We start from the raw sequence: 10,516 nt of genomic DNA on the forward strand, positions 1-10,516 counted from the left end.
TTCCCAAGGGCAGAGGATTGTGAAATTCTGTTTCTTGTGGCTCTGGCAACACATCTCTGAGCATGGACTTGGACACAGGTGGTTTTAGAACACATCCAGTCCACTTTCTACAGCCTGTAAGATCTTGGCTGTTTAAAACATCAGACGGTTACAGAACTTGTTATCTCTGTTTGAAAATAGGAAAATAGTAGCCACCTCCAAGGTTACTGGAACTTTTAATGAGACCATGGACTTAAAGCACCCTGGTATTCTCGGCACTCCCTAGGTCCTCAGTAAATGTCTATTGCCTACAAGTTTGGCACCCAGCCAGGCAGAGTGGACATCACTAAAGAAAGAGTTTTCCTTGTGCAGGGAAAAAAAAAAAAAACCAACACATTTACTAACACAAAGCATTTATGACTTTTATATCCTTAGTCAGTGTTTCAAAAACTAATTAGAGTTTTCATTGTCTCATTTGACAGAGATGACCTAGAGAAGTAAAGTTTCCATTTGACTAATGCCAATCAAATAGGCTAAAAGGTCTCACTGTCATTTAGCCCATCATTCTGTCTGGGATCTGAAACTGTGCTGAGAAGCTATCAGCGCCCACTCTCATCCCTTCTGGTCCAGATCCCTGGATTCTCAGCGTGGAAACAGAAACGGAAAACCACAGGTGTCCCCAGCCAAAGCTAAACACCTTCCCTGCAAAAGATTCAGATGGGCACAGAAAGCGGATGGGCACAGTTGGCTTTGTTTAAATAACTCTTGGTTTTGTTGCTTTTAATCACCGAGCCCCCCAAGCAGGCATGCATTCTGCACCACGCACTGGCTGCATACCGAACAGATATTTTGAATACAACAGCTTGATTCCCCTGCTGTTTGGAGCATGGCAATTGGCTAGGTGTTTTTTCCTCTTCCTTCTCCACCCCCAGCCCCCAAGGAGATTTCAAGTGCAATTTGGCCTTGCACATCAAACAGCAATTTTCCTGTAGAAATCACAACCTCCAAAAACTCTCCCCTAATCAAATCTATCAAGCCCAATTTAGGGGTGAGCTTGTGTCTGTTTATCAAGGAAATGGAGTTGAAATTGCCCCCTTTAATGGAATCACAGCTGCCCACCATAATCTTTGCCATGGTTGTTTGAATTAATGGTTGGACTTGGCCCATGCTCTCCAACCTTGGAATTTGATTCAGGTTACAGGAAATTGCTATAATTTCGGTTCTGGGATTCTCAGGGATGTTGAGGCTTTGGGGACTGGGGTTAGAATTAATGTGTCAGAGAAATTAAAGAATTCAGAAGTGTTTGGGGGGAAGATTAGCACTTTTACACAAGACCCAATGAGTCACCTCTGCATCAAAGCAAAACCATTGGGAGCCATATGAACTATTTTTACCAAGCCATGAAGAAAAAGGAAAAAAAAAAAAAGTCAACGAATGGCTTTTTCCAAAGTCAGATTTTAAAGTAGAACATAGCAGATATGGGTAGAATGGATTGGTCCTGCGAAAGCTCCCTTGAATCAGTGGCATATTAGTGTTCTTAAACTAAGGCGCAGATATCCTGACTGAGCTTGCGGGTTCTTGTGGAGCCAGGAACAAGCCAGCAGCTTTGTCCACCCCTTCTCTTGTTCACTCATTGGATCCTTAGGATATTATACGTTCCCAAAGAAGTCACTCTTGAAGACCGTAGTCCTTCCAGCACATGGGAAAGCTCTGTAACAGCTTTCCCACAACACAGTCATTTCATTTTTAGAAAATTTCCTTATTATTAATAAATGGCTTAAAAGGATGTTCTAGTCCAGAGTGTGTTAGAATCATCATCATCACCAGCATCATCACCGCCATCACCATCGCCACCATCATCATTTTAGACGGGGTCTCATTTATCCCAACTCGGCTCCAAACTCATAGCTGAGTAGGGCATGGCACACTGAACCGCCTGCCTCTTCCACCTGAGTGTGAGATTTATTGGGGTTTATAAGCATGTACCACCATATCTAGCTTATGCAGTGCTAGGAATCCAACTTAAGGCTTTGTGCACGTTAGATGAGCGCTCTCCCAACTGAGAGCTAGATCCCCACCAGCCGACTAGATTCTGGTGTTTATACTCAGCCATTTTGAGCATTTTCTCGTGTCTCCATGATTGTATCCCATTTTGTTCTCACAGTAAAGAATGGAGGTGTCACTATTTTTAGTGTCACAAATAAAGAAACCAGAGTTGGATGACATATCCAATTACTGATGTCACCAGAACAAGGCCACCTTGCTACAAACCGCTTGTTTTCCATATCACGTTTGGCATTTCCAAACTTTCTTTCAGTCTCCTTCATTTCCATCTTTCTCCATGTAGCTTCCAGAAACCTTGCCTTTTCCTGTCCACACAGGCCACCCAAGGGGCCTCATGCCCCTCAAGTGAGGTGAGCTTGTCTCTTTTTCAGCACCCCACCCCACCCACCGTGCCCTACACCCCAGGTCTAGTGCTGAGTATTATAATGCACGTGAACGGGAGATTTCTTTCTTCCATTTTTTCTTTCTTTCTTTCTTTCTTTCTTTCTTTCTTTCTTTCTTTCTTTCTTTCTTTCTTTCTTTTGAAATATACCTGAAGACTCTCATCTTACAATTGAAAATAAAAGACTTCCACGTTAGAAACTCATGGAAATTTAATAAATGCGAGGAGAAAGCCTATTCATTTTCTCCGAGAGTGGCTAATGCCTCTCAGAAATTCTCTTACCCAAAACTAATTCAGCTTTTCTCTTGCATCTCTTCCCTGTTCCATTTCTCCCTGCTGGGTCTGCCTCCTTCCATTTTACTTAGGGCCATTTGCATGAAAACACCAGTCTAGCTATCTGCAGTTTTATCTTTTCCTTACTCTTTTCCCCTAGAATGTAGAGTCCTTTGATGTCACCTCCACCTCATCCACACTTGGGGATACCTTTGAGAAGAAGGGTGCATGCTGCTGATGCCAATGAGCAATGCCCCCCACCCCCAACTCTGAACACCTCTGTGTAACTGAATTGCCCCGAGGAAAGGGGAGAGCAGGGGATAGCAGACATGTCCAAGAAAGAGCTGCTAAGGGTGGGGGCCTTATCAGGCTTGCTCTGCTCAGTAGATCCATGACTTGTATCAAGAATACAGGCAAAAGTTAGTTCCCATCCTCTGAACTTACCCAAGCTCCCTTTCCCACCAATGACCGTTGCATCTCCCTAACCTCTTCAGAAGACTGCTCATGGGTCTATCAAGTGATGCTTATCCACCATGATGTGTGGTGCCTAGGACTTGAACAGGGGGTGGCAGTGTTGTGCACATGCATGTGAACCTCCAGACAAATGCAGAGCAGAGTCTGGATTGTTCAGAAGTGCTGTGAGCCATGAACCTCAGAAATAACTCGAACGTGTTAGTTGCCAGGTACCCATAGTTTCCAAAACTCGCTAGGGTTGCAAAGTATCAAATGAGGCAATTCTAAGTAAGAGTTTCAAGTACGGCACGAAGACCAGCTTGACTTTCCCAGGGTATTTTCTTTCCTCTTTCTGACAAACGTGTGAGAGAACATTCTGCACTTCGAATGTTCCAGCCTGTCTAGGCTTCTGCAGACTCTGCCACCTGCTTTCTGCTTTCACACGTTCCCAACTTCTCTCTTGAAGTTGATCACCAAGTTATTAATTATGAAATGAATTGGCTGGATCTCAATCCAGCCTCCTGCTTTGCATCGTTCTTCCCTCCTAGTGACCTGCTTCTCTGCACAGCAAAGCCCTCCCTGCTCCTGCACAGAGCCCGCCGCCTTCTCCAGCCTCTTTGGATAATTGTCCACCACCACCGATCCCTGTTTCTCCATACCCCTAACAGAAGTCACCATCCAGGAATGTGTCCCTGACCCTTTAATTTTCCATCCTTTCTCCTGTGGCAGTTTTCTCGTCACCTCCCACTGTCCAATTATCACCTCTGTGGGAATGGTGCCTAGATCTGCTTCCCACTTGGACTTCTGTCCTGAAAATAATTCTGAACCTCTCTCTGTCTGCAGAACCCGCTAGTGTTTACCCTCGCCTGCATTCCTCTGCCCCTGGGGCTGCTGATCAGTTGGTGTGAAAGGTGTCATTCCATACTGTTCTCCCACACCAGCCCCCATCACCTCCTGCCGGCTTTCTCTGTTGAAATACCAGAATAACCAATTAAGACATCTCTCTCCCTTGGTCTCTTGTTCTTTGTACCTCTACTTCATTAATTTCCCGATGTGTAGCTCTGACTCTGGCACTCTCTGATCAGAAACTGTTAACGAAGTCCCCTTTGCCAAGAAATCTAAGTGGACCTAACCTTTTCAGGCATGGTTGGATGGGGTCAAGCCATACTACCAAACTCCAAGGTGAGTGTTGTGTGCTTGCACAGATCACTCTCTAGTCCCATCTTCTCACTCACTGTGTGCAGTAAGCATCTGCATCACTCTAGATACGCACTAACAGTAGTTTCTATAACATGCCATAGTCTATGATGCTTCTCATTTGAGCATGTGCCTCCATCTTGTAGGACTGTAACTGCCTCCTGTTCTGCCATATCTCTCTCTGTCTCCATGTTCTCTCGGAGGTGTGTTTGTGACTCAATGTGCTTACTTTCTATAGGCAAAGCATTCAAACACATGAGTCCATGGGGACCATACCTATTCAAACAAGCACAGGCAGTGACTACGCTATACTATTTAGAGAGTATTGACAAGAAAAATGTCTTCACATGTTCTGAAAAAAATCAAAATCTCAAAATATTTTTGATCTATGTTAATTAAATTTATGGATACAGAGGATAACTGTGCTATGATTTCCTCTCCATTTTTATTCCGGTCTTTTCATCAGGCTGCACTCCTTCTTCTATTATCAGTTTGCCTGCATTCTATTCCTCCTTGACAAAGTTCAGTGCACTTACTTTCTTTCATGTGAAGCCATCTTTCATCTCACTTTACCTAATACACAATGTGGGAATTGGGTATGTGGGTTTGTGGGTGTATTTCCAAACATGACTGAGCATGAACCATGCCTATCAGATTCCATGGCTCTTTTATGGATAAGATAAATATTTATCCTGTCCTTTAATATAATTTTATATTACACTAACATCACACTCCCCTTTCAGCACAATAGTGTTTTGGGGGGGTGTTGTTGTGATTGTTTGGTTGGTTGGATTTTTGTTGTTTGTTTGGTGGTTTGGTGGGTTGGTATTGTTTTGGTTTTTGGTTTTTTGAGACAGGGTTTCTCTGTGTAGCTTTGTAGCCTATCCTGGAACTCTCTTTGTAGACCACACTGGCTTCGAACTCCCAGAGATCCATCTGCTTCTGCCTAGCTGAGATTAAAGGTGTGAGAAAACACCACCCAGCAAAATAATGTTTTTAAAAGATTATGGTACATAAGACACAGAATATAGTGAATGATTAATCAACATTAATTCACGTCCCTTATTCTTTAAGTCATTTGCTGTTTTGTTTTAAACACACTCATGTATTTTTCTTATTGTCTGCAATAGAATAAATCTCTTACCAACATTCAATGCACATTTTTCTTACCAGCAGCGACCATGAGGCAACCTTCCATAATTCTGTTGCTTATAACATTTGTTGGATTTAATGGAGCAAACTGATTTAGAAAACTTTATGCTTTTAAAAAAAATGTAGCTCTGTTTTTTTTTTTGTAACAAAATTAAATGTGGTGTTCTTGGTCATGCCTGAAATACACTGGATGTCACACTTCTGGTAAGGAATGTCACCTACATGATAACACATTTTCAGTGGGAAAATGAGATTAGACATCCGTCGTTTCAATTTGTAACTTTAAGAGAAATGTTCATTCTCTGTTATATCTTCATACAAGCATGGAAAGCAAAACAATATCCATTTGACAACACTCCTTTAAAAGGTGATCTAATTAGATTAAATATTATTACCTGGTAATTCCATGCAACAATTGAGGTTTTCAGTAAACTTAAAGTGCAAATTTTATGAAAAATCTTACTTTCAGTTAAGGGGAAGATTATTTATAACTGGTTAATCAGTGTTATTCACCATGACTCAGAATCTTAAAAATGCCTGATGAGCATCAAATGTGAAATGCTCTGAACTTTAGCTGTTATTTAAAAAAATATATTATTATTTTAGTATCACAAAGTTGATATGAGATTTTCATGAAAGTTTTTCAATTCATTTGCCTTTTTTCCCCATACCTCTGAAGCCTAAGAAAGTGTATAGTGGTAAGGAGTGTTTAAAAAAAGTCTTATATATTTAGAAAGAATATTGGAGGCTGGAGGGGACTCAGAGTTTAAGAGCACTGGCTGCTCTTCTAGAGGGCCCAAGTTCAATCCCCAACAATCATGGTTCACAACCATGGAGCTAATGCCCTCTTTTGGTGTGTAGGCACACATGCAAACAGAACACTGGATGCATAACAAATGAATAATTAAACTAAAATAAAAAGAACATAGGGAAGATTGTTGATGACGTTCAAGTGTTACATGATGCAATTTATATTACCTGGTACCCTTCTTTTATTCTGGCTGAGAAAACAGTTGAGAAAGGACAAGGAACTTGCCTAACGGGTAAAGCCCATGAAGTAGCAAATCCTAGATTCTAAACCCCAACTAATGGTCTAATGCATTTCACACACATCACTCCACATCAGCTGTTTGCTGAGTGAGAAACACTCTCTAGTGTTAAAAAAATAAAGAACAAAACCAGTGTGCAGGAAGCTCATAGTTTGTTCCAGTGAAGATACTAAGTGCTATGAGCATTGCAGGCTGAATTACAGTCTTTGCTTTTAAGTGCACAGACGCACGTGAAGGAAAGCATAGCAACAATCCCCAAGAATCACTAAGAGATAAATGCTCTAGAGGGAGACAGAGAAAGTGGGGGAGGATGTGTGCCTTGCAGGGTTGAAGCCTGTGGAGTGCTCTGGGAAAGTGGCAGTTAGGCTCCCCTTTGGAAGAGACAGGACAGCTCTGCTGAAGGAGTGGCAGGAATAGTCTGGAAAGGTGGCATTGTCCTTCCTCAGGCTGTGACTCACTGTGATTACGGCAGAAATCCGAGAATAAAATGGAACCGGAAATGTGCCCCAGTCATCGAAGGCCATGCAGTATGCGTGGGAACTGGGACCTTAAGCAGAAGGGATGAGAGCCTTTAAAGGTACCTGAAGATGGGCAGTGCCCATTTCCGAAAGCCATTCTGATTGCATTTGGGTTGGGATTGAAACTGGATCAAGAGATCAAGAGCAAGCCTACTTAAAGTTCCAGAAAGTTGACAGTAAACAGGAAAAAATGCGAAGGAATATATATATATCTATTAGGAAACAGCCTATAGAGAAGAATTAGCTGCTTAGACTCTGGGTTCAAAATGGTTTTGCTGTCTCTGTCAGTATGCACATTTATTTATTTATTTAGTTAATATCCTAGCCACAGTTTTCCCTCCTTCCTCTCCTCCCAGTCTCTCACCACCCATCTCCCTCTGTTCCCACTCCCAATCCGCTCCTCCATTTCTTTTCAGGAAAGGGCAGATCTTCCATGGATATAAACAAAATACGACTTATCAAGTTGGCAAAAGACTAAGCACCTTCCCATGTAATAAGGCTGAGCAAGGTGACCCACCATGAGGAATAGGATCCCAAAAGCTGGCAAAAGAATTGAAGACAGCCCTTATTTCCCCACTATTAGGAGTCACAGAAGAGAACCAAGCTACACAACTGTAACTTATACGGAGAGTGCTTAGGTCAGTCACATGCAGGCGTTGTGGTCGTTGGTTCAGTCTCTGTGAGCCCCTACAAGCTCAGATTAGTTGATTCTGTGGGTGTCCTTGACTCCTCTGGCTCCTGCAATCTTACCTTTCCCTGTTCTGCAGATTTCCTGAGCTCCATCTAATGTTTGGCTTTGGGTTTGTATAAGAGTCCTTCAGTTGCTGAATCAAGTTTCTCTGATGACAGTTGGGTTAGGCACCAGTCTGGTGACAGGAGATGGCCACTTCAGGCTACATATCCCCTATTGCTAGGAGTCTTAGCTGGGGCCATTTTTGTAGATTCCTTGGAGATTCTTTTTAGCCATATTTTTACCTGACCTTGAAATGCCCCCTGCTTTCCAATAGGATCTTTCAGTACTCTCCTCCTCCACCCCAACCTAATCGCTCATGTTTCCCTCCCCACAGCATCCACAGTCCACTCCCAAAATGTCTTCTGTATCCTCTTCCTGGGGAGATCTGGGCATCCCCCTTAAGTCCTCCTTGTTACCTAGTCTCTCTGGCTCTGTAGACTGTAGTTTAGTTATCTTTTATTTTATAGCTAAAATCCACTTATAAGTAAGTACATACCATGTTTGTCTTTCTGGATCTTTGTTACCTCACTTTGGATGAATTTTTTGTTGTTGTTGCATCCATTTGCTTTCAAATTTCAAGATGTCATTATTTTTAACAACTGAGTAATACTCCATTGTGTAAATACACACCATTTTACCTATTCTTCAGTTGAGGGATATCTAAGTAATTTCCATGTTCTGACTATTACAAATAAAGCTACTATGAACATAGTCGAGCAAATGTTCATGTATGATTGATAATTCTTTGGGTGTAAGCCCAAGAGTGCTAAAGTTGGGTCTTGTGGTAGATTGATTTCCCGTTTTCTGAGAAACTGCCATCTTGATTTCCATAGTGGCTGTACAAGTTCACACTCCTGCTAGCAATGGAGGTGTGTTTGCCTGCCTCCACATCTCTCCACACCATGAATTGTCGCTAGTATTCTTGAGATCTTAGCCATTCTGACGGGTGTAAGATAAAACCTCAGAATCATTTTGATTTGCATTTCAATGATGGCTAAGGATGCTGAGCATTTCTTTAAGTGCTTCTTGGTCATTTGATATTTTTCTGTTGAGAATTCTCTGTTTAGGTTGGTACCCCATTTTTTAATTAGATTGATGTCTAGCTCTCGAGCTCTTTAAATGTTTTGGAAATCAGAAATCAGCTCTCTGATGTAGGGTTGGTGAAGATCTTTTCCTAGTTTGTAGGCTACCATCAGCATGTTTTTGATTGTCTGAGCTCAGTGGGGCTGAGTGCCCACTAAGAATGTAACTACTAGAAAATGTGAGGGGGCACTTACAAGCCATTGATAAGCAATTAATACTTGCAGCCTTTATTTTTATCGCCAGTGTCTTGTGCGCACCTTCTCCCTTTGCACCTTTTTAGATATAATTGCACACGATGTTATTTGCATAAAGACTCCAACAGGAGCATTCAGACAGCCTCATTGATATGATGATGGTTATTAATGGTACCACAATCTTTCCTAAAACTGACTCTCATTTCTAAGTATTCAGCAGAGAACTCATGGAGAAAGAATTTTCCGTTGAAGATGAATACTCTGGAGGCATCAGGCCTTGAACTTGATTTAGGAGATCAGTGATCCAGGGTTCAACTGTCATAATTCTAATGTCAAAGACTCTTTCTCGGTTGCTGGCTTGACCTGCTGGGTCACAAAGGCTCTGCACTCTCTCTAGAAGTCGCTTTACTGATCTTTGGAATGATATTAGGAACCAATCTACTACAATAGTCTGTGTTCACCAATGAATATTCTTCATGACTGGGGGTGCCAAGATACTAGTCAGAGACATTTGTAAAGTACATTCGGATTTTTAAAGATGATTGGGAATTGGTGGTACAGTTTCAGGAATTAAGTTCTCTTTGTGCTTCAGTTGCTAAATGTATTCATTTGTTCCGTTAGAACTGATTCCCCCCTATTTAAACTTTAGTCCTAAAAACATTCTTTCCACCACCCCCAGCAAAGCACCTACCTACTGTGCTGTGGACTGTGCATGGTGGAGCTGTGACACAGTGCTGTGAATGCTCAGAAGTCATATCTGTAATAAAAATGCAAGTCCAAATAGGAAAAAAAATGTTCTCACGGAAATTCAATAGTGGAGAGAAGATGAAGGTTGCCCTGTGCAGCAGGGTAGTGTTGCCTGAACAGCACCACAGCCGAGAAGCACAAGCAGCCTAGCCAAGGCTATCCACAGGTTTGGGAGATAGCACAGGCATGCTCCTAGAGTCATTGGTGTGAAGCCTCCCACAGGAGGAGCATATTAAACATTTGATTTGAATGGGAGGAAGGTGTGAGGAGGCAGGCTTGTCTGGAGATGTTGATTTCTTGGCGAGACAGACAGATCTAAGCTCATCTGGTCTGTTGGTCCTCTGAGCTCTGTTTTCGTTGGTGTAGCCATGCTGATGTGAACAGAGATGCCTTATACTTTCAGTGTGCTAGAAAATAATTAGTGCACACACACACACCATATATACATATTTACATATATACATACTCACTCACACACACTATATATGTGTGTGTGTGTGTGTGCACAAATGCATGTTGTGTGTGTCTATCTGTCTGTCTGTGTGTTTTGGTCAAATCCACCCCTCACCCCTCCCTTCCTTTGAATTTCTCCCCCATCTCTCTCTCCCTGTTTTCCTCCAAGCTTAGGTCTCTCTCTGCATCAGTTTTTTTTTGTTTGTTTTTTGTTTTTGTTTTTTTTTTTTTTTTTTTTT

The 10,516-nt window shown here is 42.0% G+C and overlaps 1 protein-coding gene across 1 annotated transcript in view; it reads left to right on the forward strand.

Annotated features, from left to right (window-relative positions):
* Nucleotides 1-10,516, forward strand: part of Ntm (neurotrimin) — a 982,155-nt gene that overhangs the window by 426,913 nt on the left and 544,726 nt on the right. The window lies entirely within an intron of this gene.

This window comes from Alexandromys fortis, unplaced genomic scaffold (genome assembly GCF_014885135.2).
Source record: "Alexandromys fortis isolate MF-2015 unplaced genomic scaffold, M_Fortis_MF-2015_v1.1 scaffold_108, whole genome shotgun sequence".
Taxonomy (NCBI): Eukaryota; Metazoa; Chordata; class Mammalia; order Rodentia; family Cricetidae; genus Alexandromys; species Alexandromys fortis.